Here is a 26644-nt window from a genome sequence, read left to right as displayed (position 1 = left end):
AGCAGAAATATTTACTTCTTCGCAGACATTCCTCATATGGTAAAGTTGTTAAGGAACATTTTTTTGTCGAAGGGGTTTGTGTTGGGAACGGGGTGCACGGTGACAAAACAGGCATTAGTAAATCTTGTGGAGATTGATTCCGACGAAATTCGCATGTGCCATAAGTTGCGTGAAAGCCACTTAAATGTAAGCGGAACAAACAAACAACGCGTGAGATACGCCACTGAACTTTTTTCTGAAAGTGTATCGAAAGCTGTGCATTTTGTATTTTCACAAGAAAATAATGTAGCAAATTTTCTCCTGGCTGTAGACAAATTTTTCGATGTCTTGAATTCTTGTCTCCCCTTTGATTTAAAAAAGCCACTGAGAAGCGGTTTCGGAAATCGTTTAAGTGAACAGACACAGGTTCTCCAACAGATGCTGCTACTCGTATTGGGAATGAGTAAAATTAATGCAAACCATCTGCTCCCATTTCAGGAAGGTATAGTAATATCAGTAACGTCATTATTCGGCTTATTTGGCCATGTAAAAGATGTGTACGGTGTGCGATACATACTGACAAGCAGACTTAATCAAGACTGTCTGGAAAATTTGTTTTCCCACATACGTTCCATAGGCAGGCAGTATGACCATCCAACTGCGCTCGATGTAAAATACAGAATGAGAAAATTGCTGCTAAGTGCCAGTGTTCAGGCAAACCGAGACGCCAATGTTTCAGTTGCAGATGACGACATCTTCCTTTCATCTGAGCTTTCCAGTGAGTTACTTCAAAATGCACAGAGCCTGAGCAATGTGGACGAGTGTGAATTAATTCAGGAAGATTCTGAAGAATTTCAAATAATCAGTCAATCTGCAGACGTTGAAGGGGTCAATGATAAGCGTTTGACAAACTATTTAAACATGCCAGAGGAAGGTTTGCGTTACATAGCAGGGTATATAGCGTTCAAAGAGCATAGAAATCACCCAGAATTAACAGCGAACGCAGAAGAAGAGAGTTCGTCTGAGTAGACACATAACTGGCTGTCTTTCTTATCTAGAGGAGGACTTTCACATCCCACTGATTCATTTTTTACCGACATAAAGAAAATGAACCTCCACTTTCTTCAATTCCATGGCCTTAAAAATTTTCGTTTAAGGTCGAAAGTTGTTAAACGTGTTTGTGATATAATACACACAGAACTTCCACACATTCCTCCAAGTGTTGTTTAAAGATTCATAAGACTCAGAACTGTAATTCGAATGAGGAAATTTAACGAAGAAGCGAATATCAATAGCAGAAGCAAAGTCAACAAATTGAAAAAGTTGAAGTGAAACAGCTCCTCCCTCACCTCTAAAACAGATGACTTCATAAGTATAACAATAGGTAAGTCCGAATCATTTATTATTTTTATTATTTTACGCATTCAACATATATTTTTCTTTCTGCCCTAACAAAACTCATTACTAGGTGTATTAACACCAATTTTACATGAAACCTAATGTCTCATAGAGGAATGTGACGACATATAAACTACCGGTAAAATGTGTTTGTAAATGGCTGTGTAATCCAACTGTAAGGACATACGTTGTCGGATCCTAAGTAAGTCTGTGTATTCACTCCCAATTAGCTTTTGGGCATAATTACGGCTCTTTTTTGTTCATAATTACTGCTCTGATTCGGCTGCGAAACCGGAGCGCAGACCGATCTGTCCGCCCGTTGACGTCACGCCTGACGTCAAGGACCACTTGATCAGGTATGGCCCCAGCCTTCTACTTCTAATAGTCTTGAGCTCTTGCACCTCGTAGAGTCCAGCACAGATATTTCTGCCGTGCGATGCGCGACAGAACTAAAGAAGCAGTGTTGCTAATGGAGCAGATAGAAAAATCGCTGCAGTGCGCCGATGCACAGCTGTTACGTACAACAAGGAAATTAGAGAATTCAGGTCTATCTAACGTTGAGTTTTAAACGTCATGCATTATACCAGGACTAGGATTAATATGTACCAACAAGTGGCTTTGTATGTAGCTACATACATATGTACTAAAAATTCGCAAAATATGAACTAACACATACGTAAAATTACCAAAAATGCTGCAAAAAAGACTTCTTCATACGATTCTTATTTGAGTGATTTCAAACAAAATAAAAAAAATATTATTTTTCATTGCATTAATGCACTGGTGGCGTTCTAACTGTTCACTCCCAAAACCCGTATACACTGGTACGGAACTGCAACGGCAGATAACAACATGCCAACGTGTTAACCGCGACAATTGGACCACAACACTCCTCCTCAAGCAGTATTATTATTTCCTCTCTGTGATCGGCGAAAGTCGGTTGCCTTTGTTCTACATTTACAAACGATGCCGGCTTCCACAACAATAAATAACAAGTACATATACTGCCACTAGACGATAAGCTGCGCGGCTTTTTCTTTTGCTATGGACCAGGGCTGGCGCTAGTCATTTTGCCTCCCTGTGCGGTGGCGGTAGATGCCGCTCCATTTCGAACCCCCAACGGGAAATTGAAAATCAATATATTCCTAATTAAAACATCAAAATATAAAATAAATAATGAGACTTCTTATGCTATTTCAATACTATTAAGCGCAAAAGAATATCTCGCTCGACCACAGTTTTCAATAGGCTTATTTTTTTCTTCTCTTCAAATTTTGCCGCCCTGGCCGTTGGCACGGTTCGCCCTCCCCTTCCGCCGGCCCTGCTATGAGCTTGGTCACCCATCAAAGCATGGCAATTTTAACACAGAAAACAATATGCATCGCATTAAGCAGCAAAAATGACAGCCTCCTCTTCCTCCACCTAAATCCCATCTTTCGCAGCAAACGTCGGAAACTCTCTTGACTTCCCGCAAAATGTATGTCCGGCTGTAATTTGACATGCAATTTTTTCAATGTCGGCACTTCATTTTCACGCAGAGCGTAGTCGTATATGCGCCTACGGATAACGTTTTCATCGAAAGTGTCCACTGACGATTTGGTCGCTGGTCTTTGTCGTTCTTTCCCGGGAGTGTGGAATGATGTGGAGGGGCCTTCTGACATCTCAAGAGATTGTCTTTCGTTCATGATAGCCCTGATTGTTCGTTCAGGAACTCCAGTCGCAGCCGCTGCTCTCTTGCCAAAATGCTGTATTGGGATGCTAACAACTTCACTGGCTTCCTCCTTCATGAACTCGTGCACGTTGCTTAGAATTTCCCGAGCTTGGCTATGCAAGGTTTTTGATTTCAACTTTGACAGAACTGGAGGCATTATGGAATTTAACGTTCATTAACAAACACACACTTTCACATACACACACGCAATACACGCACACAACGTCAAACCGGTAAAATACTTAGTATGAAATAAAAATATGGTGCTTCCAATCCAACAAAACTCACCGTCATTTTACCTGCCTTTCCCCTTCCGTGACAGAAATAGTGCTTCATTATTACAGTTGGCAACACTAGTTACTAGCTAGCCAATGAACATGCACTGCATAAAAGAAGCAACCACTACGCCGTCCTATATTGCCACATTACCGTCCCTGCCGAACGGTGTGAACCGCGAGCTGGAGCGCTATTCAATTGTTTTCAATGATGTTTGCGCGAGTGTGTCCAGGAATGGAATGACAATATGGCAACAATAGCGAAGGTTTTCGAGTAGGGTAGAACACGTGATACTAAGAGAGAGGGAGACGAAACGAAAATTGGTATCTACGCAACGGCAAATTTATGTGTGTTGTACTTTCTAATAAACCGTTTCGAAGTGGAACAAAGAAAATTCTGCACAATCAGTGGCGTATCCAGAAATGTTTCGGGGGGCTATGAACGAAATGTCTACGAATAATAATAATATTATTAATAATAATAATAGTAATAATAATAATATTTTAATTGAATTAAAGTAATACTAATTTCAATATATAAATTAATATATTATTATTACGTGACTAGGTAAAGAGGCAAACAATGTATATTCATTCTGTAGCTTACCTGTAGTTAAAAGTAGAAACATTTACATAAGAACAAGTGCCTGGCAATTAAATTAATGTCAAATAGAAGAAGAATTGAATACTATTGCATAACAAAATAATTGTTAGATACAGTTAATTTTCTGATTAATATTGTATCCTATACATATTGTTATGAGTTGTAGTATGCATAAACCTTCTTTGTAATATCATTCAAAGCCGTACGATCCCAATATAATCCTTGCCTTCCAATAAATTCACTAATGCTAAACGAGTATTGTTATTATTTTATTACTTGGTAATCTTTTCGTTTGGGGGAGGGGTCCAGACGCCCTAAATAAATCCTTTATGTCTTTCAAAGCCGTATGATGTCAATCCTAATCATCGCCTTCCAATATATTCAGAGTAAAAATAGTAGTACTTGATAAGTATTTCGGGTGCTATACTTCAAAGCCGTATTATATTTATAGCTATAATCCTTCCCTTCCAATACGCGTTCAGAGGAAATTATCCATCGAATATGCAAAAATTGCTAAAGGAGTATATTTACATTATTTAATTATAGTACTTCATAATCCTTTCGGGGGGGGGGGGTCCTACTTATTATAGCGTAATATTTGCCAAGGAGACCGATTTAATTGAATTACTCAAAATAACGTTACTGGTTTACGTACGTACAATGTAAATGTCTAATGGAAAGCGATAAATACTTCCCCATTTGATGATGTAGTAAACGGATAGGTATTATTTATATTTCATTCTGAACCCTTCCACAATACGTGAACGTCTGTGTAGTTATTTTGCCGGCGATCTTGTAGCGCTTGAAACTTCATTGTTGTTTCTCCAGCAGACGATTTTCTCGGAGCCCACATCTTACGCCAAACACACTTGCTCTGCCGTCACCCATATTTTGCAATTGAACACGTCCAGTTTGACGCATGCACACTTCCCTGTCTCTTGCGATCGTGTTTTGTCTTCACGAGCTATTTTGTTGTATCTCCCCGCGTTCTACTGTGGGTGGGGTTTAGAACGCTTCTAACTATCTGCACGAGGTGTCGCTACAGTGCAGGGACACTTTTACGTATTGCAAGGGTTTCGTTTTCCTCAAACAGTCTCAAAATAGGAAAACTGACTTCTACAGTGATGATGTTAATGTCAAGTACAATGAACATTGCATGACCCCAACAAAACAGTTTTCCATAAGCTTGTGTGGTTAACGAGATAATTGCATGTGAAAATTACGGTTTTCCCCATTTTTATGCCCAATTTACTTATTAAGCAGGGTCTTTTTTAAAATTTCGGCTTTGTAGGAATTACGCAGCCATATTTTCTGAAGGATAGAAAACAAACCCCGAGGTCCTATCTTTGCTCGTAACTGAAAAATCTGTTCAAAACGGAACGTCTGCACTGCGCGTTTTTGTCGCGGTATGAAGGAGCCTTAAAGTGAACGCAGAAAAACGCGAGAACTTGCAGGGGTCATTTTTCCAGGGTGTAGTTTTTAAAATTGCTGTAAAAAAATGAGAGGAAATGTACATTACAGAGGAAGTTCAAGTAACAGAAGGTGATGCAATATGTAATATTCCAGTGTTGTTTATTCCAAATAATAAATATTAAATACACACCGTAGTTTTGGAAAGTTCTGCAAGGGTGTGAAAATCAGGCCCGTAGCCAGGAATTCTTTGTAGGGGGAGGGGGGGGGGCGAAGTCAATCCTAGAGGGGGCAATTTTTTAATATATTGTGTCGCATTGGTACACAGAGGCACTTGCTCCCCTCCCCCAAAAGCTATAAGTAACAGAAAAGGGATGATATCTTGAAAATGATTCCCTCTAGTTTCCAGTATGCACGATTTTTACGCACAAAGGAATCTAACGAGAATCCAACAACACCATTGTGTTGTGTTGTACAAGCAAAATCGAATTAATTAAATAATAATGGTTACATATTATCTGCACTTTGATGAATTGTGTAAAAAATTGTAATACTTTTGTAAAACATTAAAACATGGGTCCCTTAGTCCACCACGGACTCGATTTCCTTCAAAGGGGAGACTCTTGCATCACTACAGACAATGTTTGCCTACTGGTTACGTTAACCATTTTGCAAAATATTGTGTGAATTATATTATATTATAGTTGAAATACATGTTTCGACACCTGACAAACAAATAGGAATTCCTTGATTGATCAATGACTTCTTGGATTATAGTGTCATCATTAATATTTGATATTAAGTTTCATAGAAATAAATTGTTTTAATAGGGCGCAAATAATTTTACGGTGCGCAATTGCATTCTCCTTAACATTTTTTTTTCATATAGTTCGTTTTGCCTCCAGGGCCGACTCCCGCCGCCCCATATACCTATGGCTCTGAACTTGGACTATAAGAATAGTCCAAGCGAGCGAACAAGAAAATTTTACGAAATGTATTTTTATTTGTATAAAATTTGAAATCTAGGGGGCCGTCTGGAAGAAAAATGCAAGCAACACGTAAAAACTAATTCCATCATGAGTATCCAATTGTCCTGCTATTCTTAGTTTTTCCTAGTCTTGTTTTTTTACTTCAATGTTTGCTTCCCCTCGAATGAACTTCCGTCCAAGGTCAGGGGGGGGGTATGGCCGCTGCCCCTGTGTTTGCGGCACTGTCTGTGAGTGTCTCTTCATCAATTTCACGTCATCATTCATTGTTGCGATTAAGTAGAAGTGGCAGAAAAGCAACGCTAAGTAACAAAATTAAAATATCCACTCCCTCCCTCTACCACATGAATCACTATTGCCAAAAGGTAGACTTGGCTAACAAAAATTAAAGCAGTTCCAAGTTCATATCAACACATCCAAGAAAAAACATCCGAACACATTCGGCACCATTAATACAAGACTACTCAAAATGCCACAACTGTTCTAGATACTGAAAATTGTGAAATCATTTCCCGAAGTTTGAATCTGGAAGGGAATTTCCCCCCTAATCTTGATACGACATTATACGAAATCCCATACATCTTAATAAATCACAAAATCAATTAGTGTCTTTGTTATGTTGCTAGAGTAACACATGATATAATTTTAAACATTAGTGAGAATTTCAGGTAGAAATGTGTTCTGTGTTTTTCACAGGGGGGCAAAGGAGGCTCTCAGGATGTGGCAGTTGCCCCCTGCCCCATCTAGCTACGGGCCTGGTGAAAATGAAAATTTCGATAGTTTTGTACACATCAACTATTCTATTTCCATACTTAACAGCTTTATTAAAATTTCGGTAACCACCAAACGTCTCTAATTCCCTTATTTTCGTATTTTTCACATTGATACTTACATATTCTGCATTCGTAAGGATTCTTCTATTTCGCGTTTCGTTTTTTGCAGGCAAATAATCTCAATTTTCGAAATATGGAGTATTTTTATTTTCTTCGCTTTTGCTTGCGTTACACGCGATATGGCGGAGAAATCTTGACTAGCGTAGTCCATGATCAGTGGTTATGCAGTGTTGCGACCTTCTTCATAGCAAAATATCTAGGTACTAGTATGGAGAATACGTAAGTATGAATGTGGAAAATAGGGCCACGCAAAGGTTTCAATAGTGAAAAAGATAGCCCCACGGACCATTGGCGCTAGCCCCACGAACCATTGGCGCGTGGATAGGTTAGTAGGGCCACGCAAAGGTTTCAATAGATAAAGATATAGCCCCACGAACCATTGGCGCGTGGATAGGTTAGTAGGGCCACGCAAAGGTTTCAATAGTTAAAAATATAGCCCCACGAACCATTGGCGCTAGCCCCACGAACCATTGGCGCTAGCCCCACAAACCACTGGCGCGTGGATAGGTTAGTAGGGCCACGCAAAGGTTTCAATAGTGAAAAAGATAGCCCCACGAACCATTGGCGCGTGGATAGGTTAGTAGGGCCACGCAAAGGTTTCAATAGTTAAAAATATAGCCCCACGAACCATTGGCGCTAGCCCCACAAACCACTGGCGCGTGGATAGGTTAGTAGGGCCACGCAAAGATTTCAATAGTGAAAAAGATAGCCCCACGAACCATTGGCGCTAGCCCCACAAACCATTGGCGCTAGCCCCACGAACCATTGGCGCGTGGATAGGTTAGTAGGGCCACGCAAAGGTTTCAATAGTTAAAAATTGGTTTATAAAAAAATATTCGTAGCCCCACACACCATTCTCGGATAGCCCCACGAACCATTGGCGCTAGCCCCACGAACGATTCACGGATAGCCCCACGAACCATTCACGGATAGCCCCACGAACCATTCACGGATAGCCCCACAAACCATTCACGGATAGCCCCACGAACCATTCATGGATAGCCCCACGAACCATTCACGGATAGCCCCATGAACCATTCACAGATAGCCCCACGAACCATTCACGGATAGCCCCACGAACCATTCATAAATAGCCTTAGAGATACTGGGCGAAAGGGGGGGTTATAGCCCCCATCAACCTCACATTGAGCACGCCACTGATCCTGTGCACGTCATGTTGTCGCAAGTTCGTAATCAGAAATGATGAACAGTAACTCACGTTTATTTACGTTCTAGAACTGTTACACAGTTACAAAACCGCGTATTTGGAAACACTGACCGGTTGTTACGTCATGAAACGCTCGCAAATATTTGGTTCACGTAGTAGACGGACATCAAGGGAACAGCTTTCGTGCATTGGAGTGACATTAATGTCGAAAATTACATGATTTACCGGCAAAAAAATTTCAACGAGGTGAAAACAAACTTCCAAGACCTTCCTAAAGTATAAATAAACCCATTTCGGTAAGTACTTTCTCCTGTAAAATTGAAGAAATACGTTTTGGTGATACGAAAATTTTACCACAGCTTTTTCAAACACCGAAATCTTGTCCACTTGACGCAGCCACATTGATCACAGATTATTCAAAGACTGATATTTTGATCAATGAGCACACAGCGTCAAGTAAATTGATCTATCTGCTCAACGAGCGAAAATCTTGCTCAGCGAGTGTCGCTCAGATACTTGACGCGCCCCTGTTTCTGGTACGCGCGCTGCCACTCAAAATCCGGCCACCAATCACGTTGCCCACCACGCGAGAGACACGAACATCAAAGAAACATCGCAATGAAAATACTTATTCATCCCACTCTACCGATTTTTCGGTATCCCGCACACCCCCTAGATAATTGATTGATTCCCTGTTTTCTGCAATTCAAGTGTGAGAAATTTCTTGAAGGTAGCAGCACAGGTAGCAGTTTTTATTCCAAAAATGCAAAATGAAACACTTGAAAGCGGAATATTCTATTTCTGTAGAATTAGAGGTTTCCGACGGGAAAATTTCGAACCTGTCCTGAACATCGAAATTTTAAAAATTTTCGGTTCGCACACCCCTACATATTTGAGATATAATTTTCGCTTATCATTTTTGTTTCATGATTGCAGTTTTGCAGCTAAAGCAGATTGTATTGCCATTGGGTTTTGTTGACATCTGTCCTGACATCTGGTAGTCGAATTAGACAAGTTCATCCGGAACAATCCTAATTTTATAGCCTCCGTATTTTTACTTCAAGTCAAAATCGGAAATCACGTCGCTAGGATAGCCCAACATGGCGACAGTGTGTTAGTCTTTGCTAGGTCGGGCATTAACTGCAAAGGTTTAAACTTCGAAATCGAGATATGAAAATTTCTTCAACTAATTAAACTAGAATGCTTATAGTTCGAAGTAACATCGAAACCTAAAGCTCACACCATGCTATAGTGTCTTACGGAACAAAAATACAAATCTCGAGTGTTAGCCGGCAAGGATTGATATGACTTCGCTATAGAAGAGACGACGTTGGATGTCTGCTGTATATGAACATATAAGGTTTGTGAATATATATGTACCATGCTTGTCATGTAATAATTACTTTTATAATTCCAGAAAATGAAACGTAGAAACAACTCTATATTTAGTCCGGTCATCGGCAAGCATAGAGGAACATGTGTCAAGTTTTAGTGATGTTTATGTAATGTTTGGGAAAGTCTTCATCAATGGCAATTGGTAGGATACATTCCTTTGAATAAATGCTAACATGGATTGTATTCTGTGAAGTGATTAAAGAATAAAACTATTCATGATTTTCTTTATAGTGCATTGCTAGTCAGTCAATTTTTCCCCTTGTGGGTGCATAGCAACCTTTATAGAAAAGAATTTAACGTTTAAAACATTTTGTTGTCATTGTTTCAAAATTTAAAATGTTTCTTTTACCGGTAAAAGGAAACTTGACGGATGTCGGGTAATGTATTTGGCAGATAAAAAAAAATTGTGGGGACCAATGTTGCTTTGCTCCGTCTAAGTCAATATAAGTTGTTATGACCAAACGAAACTGCCAGATTTTTTATTACCAAGAGTTGCAATAAATTGACCAGTGTGTATCGATAAATATAAATTGGTAAGACGACATTCACGTAAGTAATGACCATTATTGTTGTAAAGCCTCGTTTAACATTCTCATAACGTACCATTATCTTCAAGGCTTCAGCTGTAATAGAGAAAATTATCAATAACTTACTGCATTGTGGTGTCTGTTTACATGACAGTGACAGTTATAGCTAGCTACCCCACAGTGTAACCATATTATTGTCTGTGTGCATCATCAAGTGCAACTGCTGTTTGCTCACTTGTTTGAAGTTGCAAAAAATTCTGGCTTTTTTGAAAGGATATTTTTTCCGAGAAAAAACAGACTGAGAAAAATCTAAAATTGTGTCCTTTTTATATTTTTTTTTTTGCTAATTATGGCTAACATGTTTCATTTGCAGTTTGAATTGTGAGTTTCGGGTTACGTAATGCCATACTTTGCAGCTAAGTAAATAATCTTGCATGGTGTAGCAGCCAAGAGACAGATATTAGCCATTACTACTGGTTACTGATTTGTTTTTGCCTTACATGTGTATTGTGTGGGTAACACTTTACTATACCGGAGACGGATTTCTTCAAATTTACAGGAGAAAGTACTTACCCAAATCATTTTTTGTAGCGTTGTTGATGTTCGGGAATGTAGTTGTGATCCATTTTAATGCGAATGCATGTGGTTTTCTACGAAAATCTATTTCCGACGCGCTATTGCTGCTGCTGCCATTTGCTTTCTGCACGAGAGCACAATACGCTCTCGTATTGTCCGTATATGCTAAATTGAACGAAAGGAGTGCTAATGGAACCTAACCTAACCTAGTAGGCATACCTCGTCCCCGTGATGGTTCGTGGGGCTATCGTGAATTTTTGGGCTAACGTCAATGGTTTTTGGGGTTACCCGTGGATGGTTTGTGGGAAACAGTAAGTACTCGTTAATGTAAGAAATATACATTATTTTCGTTAGAAATTCATTATTTCACCTAAAGAAATGTTCCGCAATGCAGAATAGTACCTTAGCAATGTAAAAAATGGCTAAATAAATCATTGATAGGTGTCTCCGGTATAGTAAAGTAGTACCATTGTGTGTGCCTACCTAATGGCATAGTGATGATGCCACTGTTTTGTAATCAATGATTACTAGCAGTGCTATAATCCCAAAATTTTCACAGGGTATGCTAAGTGATATTTCAGACTGAAACTACAAGTGACATGCAACACATGTCGCTTGAGGATGAGTCAATCAATATCAACATTTCACACCATATTTTCATGACAGACCGCACATGCGTGCCTTCAATTGGTGGAATCCTCAAGCAAAATGTTGCTTGTTGCTTTGATGTGAAATATCTTTAGTTTGTGAAATATTATGTGGAAACAATGTTTTCATTAACTTCGTTTCAATTACAATAAATGAAATCCATGAACTTTACCAAAAAATGACATTCATGTTTTGATTGTCATAATAGAGGCATACTACAATAGAGAAAAAACTTTGAAAGAAAAAAAAGTGTATTTTAATGATTGCACTTAAGCATAAAGGCTACACTAGTATTTTATACGAGTAGGCTATAATACAGCATGCTATTGATATAACTTTTGTGAATTATCAGTTTTTAAACTGTTAATAACTTTAATAATACTGCTAATTGCACTGAAAATGAAGCACTTGTAAAACATATAAAGAAGCAAAGAATGAACAGGAAAAGCAACAGTTATCTTTTCTTACTCCCTCAGTTTATAAAACTGAGGTACTAATCTGATATTCTCCGGACAGATTTCTTCATTTTTACAGAAGATACGGAGCGATTTTACAATACAGGGAATTTCTCCATTTTGTTTGAAATTCGGCATACTCACTAATTTTGGCCCCCTAATCACGAATCTGCAGTCAAAATTTGGCGCTCACACGTGGAAATAGCAAAATAATCGAAATTAAGTTCTTATTTCCACTCCCTCGATTTCCGAATTTCCCGCCGGTTCCGGGCTCCGCCCCTGGGGTAATCGACCTACCGCCCCCAACCGCTATCGCGGCCCTGCCTCCGCTCCGCTCCGGCTTCCCGCCTATATCTATAGACTCCCTGTTAAGGGCATGTTAGAAAGTGGCCGGATTCACCTGCCCCCAAATAAGCGCCAAATTTATACGTGAGCGCCAAATTTTAAGTGCAGATTCGTGATTAGGAGACCCAAATTAGTAAGTAACCGAAAATTCAAACAAATTGGAGAAATTCCCTGTATTGTTAAATTATACCGAAGATACTACTTACGGTAATAAGTTCCTGTAGCATTGTCTAACATCTGGAAGGTGTTTTGTGTGATGTGGGAATGTTTCATAGCGGAAATTCAACCATTGATGCATAGCCCCACGAACCATTTCCGGTAAGGTTAGGTTAGGTAGGGTCACATGTAGGTTACAATAATTAAAAATTGGTTTCGAAAAAAATATGCATAGCCCCACACACCATTCTCGCATAGCCCCACGAACCATTGACACACAGCCTCACAAACCATTTGCGGAATAGCCTCACAAACCATTTGCGGAAACGTACGTTCTTCAGTTACAAAAATACTTTTTTAAAAAAAAAAATTGCAATTACTTTGATCAAAAAAAACGTGAATACACCTGCACAAAGAAAACAAGTAATCTAGCAAATGCTCTGTTAAATTAACTGTGCACATTTTTACATAATCGTTATAGCAGTCTAAAGATGGCAATAAAATGCTGACATTCATCGTGTATTCATATTCTCTCTTCTTCTCGATGTTATGTTCCACATCAGAGTAAACCTGAAGTATTTGACCCTAAAGAGCTCACTGGAGTAATGACCAAATTACATACTACAGAATATACACCACTGTTTATCCTCAACTACAGCCCAGTGTACCAGGTTTTCACTGGTTTGGATTCCAGGTCAGTCCTGATTAACATTGCAGTGGTCATGCGGATCACGATAGTGATCCACTCACATATTTTCACATGCTACTTGAGTTTGACAACACTCTTGACCTAGACTTCCAGCATATCCCCTCCTGGAATAGTCCAGGCACTATGTTCGTTTAGCTGTTGTTTGAAGATTATCCATTGTTGAATTGTTATTAAAGCTCATTTACAGTGGAGCACAATAGTGTTACATGCGATCATTGACAGGAGTATTTTCGGATATGTGGTATTTCTATATATATATATATATATATATATATATATATATATATATATATATATATATATATATATATACAGTAAACTCTTTTTAATTCGAACTCCAAGGGGCTACGAAAAAAAAATTGAATTAACCAGGATATAATAAAAAAAAAAACACCAATGAAATAACACACTGTATTAAATATAAAACTGCATTAATACACCTTACGGTAAAACTTTACTATACCGGAGACAGATTTCTTCAAATTTACAGGAGAAAATACTTACGCAAATCATTTTCTGTAGCGTTGTTGATGTTCGGGAATATAGTTTTGATCCATTTTAATGCGAATCCATGTGGTTTTCTACGAAAATCTATTTCCGACGTGCTATTGCTGCTGCTGCCATTTGCTTTCTGCACGAGAGCACAATACGCTCTCGTATTGTCCGTATATGCTAAATTAAACTAAAGGAGTGCTAATGGAACCTAACCTAACCTAGTAGGCATACCTCGTCCCCGTGATGGTTCGTGGGGCTATCGTGAATTTTTGGGCTAACGTCAATGGTTTTTGGGGCTACCCGTGGATGGTTTGTTGGAAATAAGGAACAAGAAATAGACGTTATTTTCGTTAGAAATTCATTATTTCACCTAAAGAAATGTTCCGCAATGCAGAATAGTACGTTAATGTAAAAAATTGCGAAATAAATCATTGATAGGTGTCTCCGGTATAGTAAAGTAGTACCCACCTTACCCTCCATCCAGGAACACTACACTACACTGTATTAACTAAGTAAAATGTAACATAGGCTAATTGCAGTTAAATTAACAACACACGTGTTGTATTTCATATGAAACATTAAATCACTACCAGAAGTACTGACGAATCCAGTTTTCACTTGAAGAATTTTGTTATTTTTGTTTGCTTCGGTTTTGTAAATGATACATGATACACAAAATCTTCAATGTCATTTAATTGTCTTTCTACCTCTCTAAGGACTTCAACTTTCTTATTTAATGTTAAGCTACTGTACACACAATGTTTCGACATTGTGACTCCACTAAAACAAACAAGTGTCTTCTGTCCGGCTATCCGCTACCCTCTCAACTTGGTTCTGAGAGGGTGAAGCTCACATTCCTACAAACAAAAGCTCTGGGGATTCCTGCTGCCCCCCCCTCTTGTCTGCCGTTGACACATAAGTAGTCATTTTTAACATTGTTTTAGATAGGACTTTCAAGGGGAATGTTCTTTTGTTCGAATTATCCAAGTTCGAATTAAAGAGAGCGCACTGTATAAGTATGTGTCTGTGAAATCTGTTATAAATATAAGCAGTGGGTGTGTTCAGACAGACTGCCTGCCAGAAACCTGTTTGTGATATTTGGGGCAGGAAAAAATTAAACTAAGATTCATATATATGTATTTTTGTTTGGTTTTATCACATCCAAATGTTATGCACTAGAATTAGATTTTTTCCCCTCCTGTAATGTGTCGAGTGAAATAACATATTTTTTGTTAAGTGAACCAGAACACTTCAAAAAGGACATTCTCGCTATAAAACCAGATAAATTTTGCCAAATAATGCATAAGAACAATAATATTCTGTGGATCACTTGTGCAACCAATGACGAGTGTGTTTTCCGTATGACCACTGCAGTGTTAAATTATCTGAGCATAAAATAGACTTAAGTCAAACTTTCATGGGTTTGTAAATATAAGAATCCACCTCCCTGATAGCATAAAGTACTGCTGTCATCTTGCATTCAATGGGTCCAGGTTCAATCTAATCCCCAATTGCATAGTGGTTCAGATTTCATTTTACACTGTAGGTCCATTCCCAATGAGCATGTCTGAATATTAAAAAAAAAATCTGGAAAATATATATATATCCAGATAATTTTTTAGAAATGTATTTCTTTGCCATTTGCAGCCAATCTATTTCAGTTTTTGCTTCAGTTTTAGGGCCATTCTGCACTAGGCAGCCAACATACATCGTGGCATGCTCCATGACAAGGTTTAGTAGATATTAATTCAAATTGTACATTGATTGGTTGATTGAGTTAAAATTGTTGGGTGCATTAGCACATATGACCATTTTGCACCCTTTGAAGTATGTGAGGGGAACTCCTCTTCTCTAAAACTCTTACCTTAAAGTTAAAAAAAATGAGTTTAACGTCTTGAAAAATGTTAAAAGTAGAGTTTGTAGAATGACTTGCACAGGACAAACACATTAAATATTAATAATATAAAAGCAAGGATAGAAACAGTGTAACAGGCTTGCTTTTCTCAATAAGCTGAAAACATTTTGCTAAAACACTGTGATCATCTCACAACATGGATAACATATCATTGTGAAATTACAATTATTATATTTGTTGAATGCAAATATAATGGGGTTTGATACTAAATGTTCACTTTTAGATATAGTTAAAGGAGGAATAATATGAATTAGGGTACAATTGATAAATGTGTTAAAACATGCAGCAATATCTTCTAATTTTGTGCATGTTCGTTTGCCAAATTCAAATGTTGAGAATTATATACTCTTAGTAGACCCCAGATTTTTATGTAATATCAAAGTACAAAATATGTACCTAAATATGTAACAATTAGTGATAAAATAAGTACCTAAGTACGTATTATCAAAAGGATATGAGCTAAATTTGTAGTATCAAAGAAGATGAAGCATTAATAACAATCTAGTATCCAAGCAATTTAAAGAATTCTACTAGATATTTATTTTATTTGAAGATATTCAACGTAATTTTAAGGTCACAAGTTGTTCAAAGTAAAATTTGCATCAAATTTATAAACAAAAAATCACAGCAACGTGTACATACTTGAGAAACAATTTTGTCAACTATTAATTACTTTTCACATCAAAAATTATTGTATAATATGTAAATGTGTAAGAGAGCTCTTTGTAATTTTCGAAACAATTGTAAAAAGAAGAATCTACAGATAGAACAATCAAATGAAAATACATAGCTACTTTTGTCCTTTTTGTACAAGGGAACATATTGTGTAATTCGCTATGTACACGAAAGTACATATGTTGCCACTGTAGCTCAGTCGGTAACGCATCTGACTACCATGCTAAATGTCCTGGGTTCGATCCGCGGCCGGTTGAAATCCGGGAACTTTTCTAAGGTTAGAAGCCCACCCAGCGTTTGATAACTAGAAGGGGACAGGGGAGAAACTCCAGCATCTTTCGATAACAGTTCCTGTATTATTATTTAGGTCTTCAGCCTCTCTAGACATCTCATTGATTAGAAAATATGACATCACATGAGCTGCAAATTTTTTTTATGTTTCAGAGATTGAAAATAAAGGATAAAGATAGGAAAAGTTACCGAAATGTGTTGTTTTATGTAATGTAAATTAGCAAATATGCAAAATATATAATATCCTGTAAAATATGTGAAAATATGAAACATAAAACTTGTGCAAAATAATGTCCGTTATAAAATTCGTTGACATTTTCCTGTTCAAGTTATGTATAAGGGTGGATCAAATGAAAACTGAGCAGGGGCCACAGAATGAAATCGACAAGGTTTATTTCAAACTAAATCTCCAAAGTTACACAAGCACTTGTCCGATTGTTCCACCAAGCGGTGAATACCCTGCTCATAGATCTCCTTTGGCTGATCAGAACCAGTTGCGAACATTGTCCAAGTGGAAGCGCCAACCATTCAGTGCCTTTTTCAACGGACCAAAGATATGGATGCATGGTGATAGATCAGGGCTATATGATGGGTGTTCCAACACTGTCCACCCAAACATTGCCGTGTTCTTTGTAACAGCTAACGTATGTGGCCGTTCGTTGTCATGCAGCAAAACCACTCCAGAGGACAATAGACCAGGCTGTTTGGCCTTGATTACTGCTTGGACGATACTGCCGACCGCCTACGCATATCATGTTCTCACGTGCGACAATCTGGGGCAAGTTCATTGCAGTAGGGGTTTCCTTCCTTACCTCCCGCTCTACCTCTACACAGGGTTGTTACCATGCACATACATAAATACAGGATGTCCGAAAAGTATTTCCCTGATTACAAACTTTTTTCTTCTTCTTCTCCCTTATGCCCACTTAGGCGTCGGGTCCTTTCAGCCACTTCTTGAAAGAAGTTCTATCCTGTGCCAGTCGTTTCACTTCGTCCGGTGTCTTCCCTCTCTTCTGTGCCAGTCCATAAATGTACTGGTTCCAGTTCAACCTGGGTCGTCCCCTTCCTCTCCTTCTGGTCGGGCCTCAAGTATTTGTTTCGGTTTACACTCTTCCTCCATCCTAATAAGATGTCCCAGCCATCCTAATTCCCTCTTCTTGATGATTTCAATCAGTGGTTCCTGATTCAGGCATTCTCTTCTTATTGTTGTTTCGTATCATATCTCTCCTTGTCTTTCCTACAGTTTTTCTTAAGAATTTCATTTCAGTAGCAGTAAGTCTGCTCTCCACTTTAGTTTGCATTATCCAGCTTTCTGATCCATATAATAGCGTGGGGAGATAGACTGTTTTATATATTTTCATTTTTGTTTCTTTACTAATCTCCTTTTTACCTATAATGGTGTTACTAATATTATAGTACAGATTATTTGCTTTCTGAATTCTGTGATTAATTTCAGAGTCCATTTTCCCGTCCGCAGTTAGTATGGTTCCTAGATATTTAAACTGTTCTACTTGTTCTAAGGTCTTATTATTCCAATGAATGCGCATCCTTGCTGGTTCTTGTTTAGTGAAGTGCATGACTTTCGTCTTGCTAACATTGATTTCCATCTTTCATTCTTTGAATGCTCGGCCCCACTCTAGGACAGCATTTTGTAGGCTGTTGCTATCTTTTGCTAGGAGAACAATATCATCAGCGTATACTAATGTTTGTACCCATACCGGTTTCATCTTATAATTTCCAATTTTACATTTTCTTGTTCTTCTTTTGCATTGCTTTATAATTTGATCCATGAATAATATGAAAAGAAGAGGACTAAGTCCATCACCTTGTTTTACACCTTTTCCCATATTAAATTCCTTGGAGGATTGTCCATTTATTCTAACAGTTCCTTTAACGTTCTTATATAGACTTTGAATTATTCTAGTCAGTTTTGACGTTACTTGGAACTGATGAAGGGCCTTCCATATTTGTCCTCTTGGTACTCTGTCGAAGGCAGACTTTAAGTCAATAAAAGCTGTAAATATTTCCCCTCCTCTGCTTAGTATCTTCTCTATTGCGTTCCTCAGGGAGAAGATTAGATCTTGAGTTTGACGATGAGGCCTGAAATCTGCTTGCTCTTCTTCCAATTTATCTTCCACTTGTTGCCTTAATCTTTTTTTCTATAATGTGTGAATATAGTTTCTGGGCCACTGGCGCTAAGCATATTGCTCTATAGTTTGAGCAATCGAGGGTACTTCCTTTTTTATGTATAGGAATTATTACATTCTGTTCCCAATCTTTTGGTATTGTCTCTGTTGCCCATATTAGTCTGTGTAAGTCCCATATCCATTTTTCCATTTCCTTTCCTTCATATTTTATAAATTCTGGATGTATATTATCCCAATCGGGTGCTTTACCAGTTTTTAAGGATTTAATTGCCTCTTGTACTTCTTTTAGTTGGATTTCTTCCTCAGCTTCCACGTTCTCATTTTCTTCCCTCATGGGTCTTTCCTCATAGAATTCCTCTTCTTCTTCTCTAAAGGTTTCCGCATAATATTCATTCCACGTATCTAAAATTTCCTTCATATTGGTTTTCACCTCGTTATTCTTGTTTTTGGTATTCCTTATTTTCTTTCCTCGTTTTCCTTTCAGATTTTTCAACACATGCCAAAATTTTCTTGGATTATTTTTATGATTTTCTTCTATTTCCTTTCCAAATTGTTCCCAGGTTTCCTTCTTCGCTGTTCTCACTATCTGTTGTGCTGTATCTCTTGCCTGTATATAAGCTTCTTTGTCCTCCCTTCTTTTGGTCTTTTAAGTATTTTAGCCATGCTTTCTTTTTAATTGCAACTTTTTCTTTCACATTATCGCTCCACCATCTTGTCTGCTTCTTTTTATTTGTTATCTTTACTATTCCACATATTTCTGTTGCAACTTCATTGAGGCTTTCTTTCATTACTTTCCATTTATTTTCCACATTCCATTCTTGTCCATGGTTTTGTTCTTTTTCTCTAAGTTTTTCTTTCAGTTTCCTCTGAAACTCCTTTCTTTTATTTTGGGTTTCTAATGTTGATATTTTAAGTTTAGTAAGGTTTATCTTAATTGGTGCAGGTAGTGGTTTGAATCGGGTCGTCATTACTAGTAGTCTATGTTGAGTACTGAGCTCGGCGCTGCGAAAAACTCGTACATCCATTACATCATAATGGGTGTTTTTTGTATATACGCAGTAATCTATTGTGCTCTGTGCTCCTCTGCTAATTGCTTCAAAGGTAATTTGATGTATTCTTTTATGCGGGAAGAAGGAGTTTCCGATGCAGAGCTCATTATCAATACAGAACTTCAGCATTTTATCTCCATTGCTGTTTCGGGTGTTTTCAGCACCATACCTTCCCAAACTTCCATGTCCTCGTCTAATTTCATTTCCCACTCTAGCATTCCAATCTCCCATTATAATAACGTTTTCCGTTACATTTCTAGCCTCATCTAATATTTGTTGGAGGGAGTTGTAATATAGTTCTTTTTCTAGTTCATCTTTATCCTCTGTAGGAGCGTATACTTGTATAATGGCAATCCTACGGTTTGATTCCAATTACAAATTCAGTCTTATTATCCTAGAGTTAACTGCTTTCCAGGCAGTTACTCTAGTGTTCAGTCTTTCGCTAATATTAATTCCCACACCTTCTTTGGCTCTACTCCTGAATACCTGAGAACATATCCTTTTTCCATGTCAACCTCTCCTGATCCTTTCTTTTTGACTTCACTAATTCCTAATATTTCTAGTTTGTATTTCTCCATTTCCTTTACAATCTCCACTTCCTTTCCTGAGAGGGAGGTGATGTTCCAGGTTCCAAATCTCATAGTCCGTTTTACCTTGCATTGTCGTCATTGTTTACTCTGTTCGGCTTCTATTCCTGTGTTTTTCTGAATATGTATTATTTCACTTCATGTGGGTTATTAGCCCTACGATGAAGGTAGGGCAGTGGGAGGAGTGCTCCCTTTAAGCCTGCCCTTGCTGGGTTTTCTTTCTGGATTTATTCCCATAGCCTTCGGGTCAAAACCCTTACCACAAGGCAGTGGGGTTGTAGCTCTTCCGCCTCTTAGGATGTTGGGTCTCAAAAAACTTTTACCATCTCTAGAGCCGTTGGCCGGTTTTCTGTTAGGGTTCCTTCCCTTAGCCTTTGGGGATCCCTCCCCTCCCTACAAGGCAGTAGGGGCAGTGCTTATTTAATGGCGGCACTTCCTCGCCATGTCACAATGCTGTCATTGGGCTTTTCTGGGTTTTTATTGAGTATGGACTTGCCAAAGACCATCCTCCCCAGGCCCTGTTAGCATTGTTGCCTCGGTCCGGGACTGCTTATTTGGCATTGCCTTATTCGCAGCTAACTACCATATCTGGTGGCCGTTCGCTATCCGCCACCTGCGACCCGACCAGTTGCTGAGGCTCGCATCGGAAAAAAGCTTCATAGAGTCTTCTACCGCTGGGAACTTTTTTCATATCTGCTATATGTAAGCAGGGTGGTTACTCACCGGGAATTCCTTGAATTCCGGGAATTATGTGTGAATTCTGCTTTGAATTTTTCTTCGTAGACGTGAAAAGCTGCAACTTTTTAAATTCTCAATTCCATTGAATCTATACATATTTATTAATGCCGTCAGGCAGTTAGTTTTTATTTTTATCGAGGAAGGAGAAGAGAAAAGCTCCATGAAAAATGAAAGAGATTTCTCTCAATCTGTTTGCTTTGTTAGTGTTCTTTCCAGAACAATGTACAATTATATCTGACAGGCGGAAGATTATTGCAAGATATCTTGATATTGATTAGGTAAATTTGAAATTCATATACAATTATCAATTTTTCATAGATTACTATATCCCGTAACATTTGTGTCTTGGGTTTGTAGATTTATTTGGCAAATTTAAACTCTGTACCTTAAATTAAATATATGTATCGTACAATTGGATTGATTTAGAATCGCACATACCCTTTATATTGTTCATATATTTGGGTGTGTGGGTGCTGAGAGACGGTAAGTTTGAACTAGAGGAAACACCAGCTTGTACCATTGAATTTTTGGAAAGTTCACTTGAAAACCGGGAATTATACTTGAATTTTGTTATGGTACTGGAGTGGCCACCCTGGTAAGGTAGAGATGTGAAAGTGGGACCAAAAAGTTGGAAAACTAACCAAGTTTAATGAGCAACAGGGAACACATCAATAAATCTCCACGTGAGCACCCTTCGTAGCACATCTAGTCGATATTCAATTTCTGTCCATACAGTAGCCAACATCACAGGAGGGATCGATGTAATGACTGTGGTTATTCATTGTTGCAGAGTTGCAACATCTGATTGAGGAGTTATGTAAACATTGTCCTTGACATAACACCATAGAAAACATATAATGGGGTTGTGTCAGGAGAGCATGCAGGCCAAGCTGTCAGCCTGTCACGACCAATCCTGCTTCCAGGAATAGTCGTATCAAGATCGGCATGAACTGCCCGACCCCAATGAGGTGTCCCCAATGGTACTTCGCACAAGAGACTGTCTCACTGCTTCCACCCTTTCAGCTGAAGTTGATGGTCGGCTACTTCTCAGTAAGTCAGCAACAGATCCTGTGGTCTTGAACTTGTCATACCACGACTTAATGCTCTTGACATCAGGTGGCATCTTTCCTTACGTTGTTTGAAAGTTCCTTTGCACTGTTATTGGTGACCAGGTCTCCTGATGCCAGGGGACACACTGAGCTTTTTCCTGATTTGTGAACATTTCTGGTTTCCTGGGCACTGACATTACTACACTACAGCCACGTTACTGAAACCTCCATAAAAAAGAACTTGGTTAGTTTTCCAACATTTTGGCACCACTTTCACATCTCTACCCTACATATAGCGGATATGAATAAAGTTTGTAATCAGGGAAAGACTTTTTGGACACCCTGTTTCATTTTCATTTGATCCACCCTCATATCTGGAAATGAGTTGAATGTGTAAAAAGTTAGAACTTTTTATATATTCTGTTCACAAAATACATATAAAACACTACTCTCGTTATGTGAGTGTGTATATTGGCATGTCCATGAGGAATGTAACTTTTGGTGGTGTAAAAAGACAATTCAGCAAAGTTTATAAATTATACATAACCAAAAAGTGAAAACTATAGACTTAAGGATGATATTTATAATGACCTCTTGTTTATATATTTAGTGTAAAATGTCCTGAAACTTGAGATACTTTCCATTTCTTGCATTATCTTAAAACATACACCTCAGTATCGACCAAGTCTTTGGATGATTATAAAGTAAATTTCAGGATACTTTGTTATATTGATCAGAAAATATGAATCTTTATAGAAACAATAATGTTATACAGCTGGAAAATAATTAATAAAATTAATAATTAATAAAGTAACAAACATGAAAGAAGTAAAATATTCATGTATACAAATATGTGTATCAAGTTGATCTTCTCAAACGTCTTAGAAGGTATCCTTAGCAACATTTTACTATTAGAATAATTTAAACTGCTTACCAAGGAACACAACTATACCAAAATGAAATTTGTCACAAGAACACAGCTATAGTGTCACAAATGCAACATGCCTTTTTTAAAATTATTAATGCTCATTCTGAAGGTTGTCAGTTAAATTTTCGAAAGAAAACTGTCCTAATGTTGAATATGTTAGTTAACAGTTTAACAACATTTTTGTATGTGTAAATCTGTGGGCAATGTTGTTTATAAGAGTATGCATGACAAATTTACATCTAAAGTGGATTTTATTGAACCAAGTACAGGTAAGAAGTATTTTGGTTGGTATACTACCTAGTATAAGTTAGTAAAGAGAAGAGATAATATTGGTGGTGTTAACTCAATAGATAATAATAATAATAATAAGATTTTGCAACCCAAAGTCTCTCTGTCTTATGAGTTACATATGTTCTCAGAGGTTGTGGAAAATATCATTCAGGAGGGACAATTTTGAGGATTAGTTTTGTGTTCATGAAACTTTAACTAAGCTATATATCACCCACAGCCAGACACAAAATGAGTAGCTAGAAATCCACAGTGGAAATATTTGAGAGCAAACTAAGATGTTCATGTTCTGTTTTGGTAAGATGATTATAATGATATGAGGAACACAATGTAAAGTGTGTTTCTACTTGAGAACAAAGTTATTTATTTTTACATGGACCATGTATTGATTGATTAGAGTTTTAAAATCTGCATTTGAATAAAAAAAAATGGTGCCAGATACTTGCATTATTGTTGCATACTTTAGAAGTTATAGAGATCTAAATGCTGTAACTAAAATGCCAAATATCACTTGCCAACAAAATAGAGATTGGAGGTTTGTATAGAACACTTTCAATGTTCGAAATATGATAGTACTTATTACTATTGACTCAATGGTACCACAAATGTATGTTTCAAGTGGGAATTGCTATTGATATTATTATCAAATATTGCTCCTCTCCTTGGTTACAGTTCTGAATGTTTCATGATTTTTTGCAAGTTTTATAGGAGTATTTGGAAGGCTTTAGAATACTGGTAAATGTTGTGGAAGGAAATTGGAAGCTTGGAGAAACTAATTAGCACTACTACTACTACTACTACTATGTAGTAGCTACTGAATTTTTTTTTATTTGAAAAGTAGCTGATGTGAGCAACTGCTCCTTGCAGCAAACAGACATTCTGGTTATATCAAGATACAGAGTTTTAGCAGATCTTCATGTGAGACTGTTTTTTTTTTTTTTTTTTGCTTGAAACCAAATGTTATGTGATTAGGCGTTGGAAGCATTTAGGGACGTTATTTAATCCTAAGAGCTCTAAACCTGTCCACAAACATAACAACGAAAGCATTGTTTTTTTTTATTTTATTTATGCTAAGTGTCCTAAATCTGATCTGCCTAACCTAACAATGAGAGCATTTAGCAGCATAATACCTCTTTTCACCCCACATACATGAAGTCAGTAGCAGCAGTAGTTTTTATCCAAGACGACAATAAATGAATGGCTGCTCCCAGACAAAAATCATATTTGAGTGTATGTAAGACGAAAGTCATTCTCCAGACAAGATGTAAGTAATCACTAAGACTCTGAAATATGCATTATCAAACATAAATAAAAACTAAACCATGTATGAATTATCTTCGTATGCTGAATACCTAATTCGGAATTAAACAGTTTGAACTTGGACCCTCTCCTTTATCCAGTGTATTTGTATGTATGCAAATAATGAAAGGCTTTGTGTCACCTATGTACTAGTAAAATATTAAAAGATCAATACATGAAGATGAAAAGTAAGCTCTGTAGCACGACACTGTTATGAACAGTAATGCAATATGGAAAATCTACTGCTGTACGAACCTCCAATCTCTATTTTGCTATCTTTGGGTGATAGATGGTATTTGGTGAGATAGTTTGGACCTCTGTAACTTTCTACTATGCAATATGAGTTAAGTTTCTGGCATAATTTTGTTTTATTCAAATATAGATTGGAAATGCATGAATGAAACTATTGGTGTTCAGTTTGTAAGAAAAATGGAACTCTTTCACAGAAATATCAATAATATTTTTTAAATTTTAATTTGATCTTGGGCAAGTCTCAAACCACTTTCAACTCAATATGGGCTCTAGATTTAAGTTAAATCCAAATCTGTGTATATCATTTATCAACAACATGAAGCTTTTATAAACCTGGTGATGTAGTCAAATGTGGGAGGTATATAGTAAAATTAATTTGAAATTAGAGAATTATGAACTTTATTTTATGCTTGAGAGCTGCAGTGGTCCAGTTTGTATGACATCTGACTGTTAGGTTAATTTGTTAATTTTTATCATTAAATCATTTTAACTTTTTTTTTACTTGATTGCAGCTTAATACTTGATAAAGTATTTGTGATCTTTGTTCACAAGCCCTTGAGCATGTCCTTAACAAAAAAATGCAGTATTATATATTAGTTAAAATATGATAGTTAGATGACATTATGCATACAGACCTGTACTATTTTGAGGTTGCGATTATTGTTCACAAGCAGTTGGATATTCTTTTCAGAAGAAAATGCAGATGAGTTTAGAGTAGATTTCATGGGGCAAGCTGCGATGGTCTCATGGAAAAAAATACTCCTCATTGGTAGTGGATCACTATTGTGAGCCATGAAACATTACTGTTTTTACCCATTATTTTCCAAAATTTATCTGGTTTTATAGTGATAATATCCTTTTTAAAGTATTCTGGTTCACTTAAAAAAATTACAAGTGATTTCACTCAACACATTATGGGGGGGTGGGGAATATTAAATCTAGTTAATTATGTTTGAATGTGATGAAACAAAACAAAAATACATTGAGTAATTAGAATGCTACTTTTATTATTCTTTCCAAACAAGTTTCGTGTGGTCTGGACACCCAATTCATGCATTTAAAACAGATTTGTAGTAACATGTACTTGTATGAAAATATCACATGTCCAAAAATGCTCCCATCAAGTCGCATGGATCACTATTGTGCTCCACTGAAATGTGATCTCTATAACAAGTCAAGAATGGATCTTTTTCAAATAGATGCTGAAGGAACAGAGTTCCTGCACTGTTCCAGAAAGGTACACTGGGTGCAAAGGTCAACAGTGTTTCCAAATGGCAGTAGCATATAAATATAAACAAGTGGATCAGTATTGTGATCCACATGACCAGTGCAGTGTTAAGTATGTCCTCAACATATAATATACATAAAAATGCATAGAGACCTGTACTAGGTTGGCCCTTTCCCCCACCTCCCCACACTTTCTGTTGTTAGTGTCTTCACTTCCACTCATGCTGCACTGGCATCATAGCCCAGAAAATTACCGAAACTGGAAGTTTTTGTTAAGGTTACTTTTTTTTTTATTTATGTAGAGGTGGTGGTTGAACTCTCTGGGTTAATTGTTTTATGGTTCTTTCAGTATTATCCATTATCAATATTTTTTGGATTTGTCTGAAATTTTTATCACAAGATTTTGTTGTAAAAGGTCACCTTGGTTACCATGCAGGAGCCTGGGTTCAATTCCGAGGATGGTTGATCT

General features: G+C 37.4%; 1 protein-coding gene across 8 annotated transcripts in view; it reads left to right on the top strand.

The window, feature by feature from the left end:
- The first annotated feature begins 9463 nt into the window (after positions 1–9463).
- LOC145984945 (poly(A) RNA polymerase gld-2 homolog A-like) overlaps positions 9464–26644 on the top strand; it is a 69768-nt gene continuing 52587 nt past the window's right edge. For 2 of the 8 annotated variants that reach the window (XM_083118372.1, XM_083118367.1), the window contains exon 1: positions 9465–9784. The gene's annotated coding sequence lies outside the window, so the exon portion shown is untranslated. Of the gene's footprint in view, positions 9785–9823; positions 9962–10166; positions 10369–23189; positions 23379–26644 lie in introns of those variants that run through there. The other 6 variants (XM_083118374.1, XM_083118370.1, XM_083118373.1 and 3 more) reach the window with 6 other exon arrangements.

Source organism: Lepisma saccharinum, chromosome 3 (assembly GCF_977018435.1).
Source record: "Lepisma saccharinum chromosome 3, izLepSacc3.1, whole genome shotgun sequence".
Classification (NCBI taxonomy): Eukaryota; Metazoa; Arthropoda; class Insecta; order Zygentoma; family Lepismatidae; genus Lepisma; species Lepisma saccharinum.
Note: the sequence above shows the minus strand (reverse complement) of the source record. Positions and strands in the feature narration are given on the sequence as shown.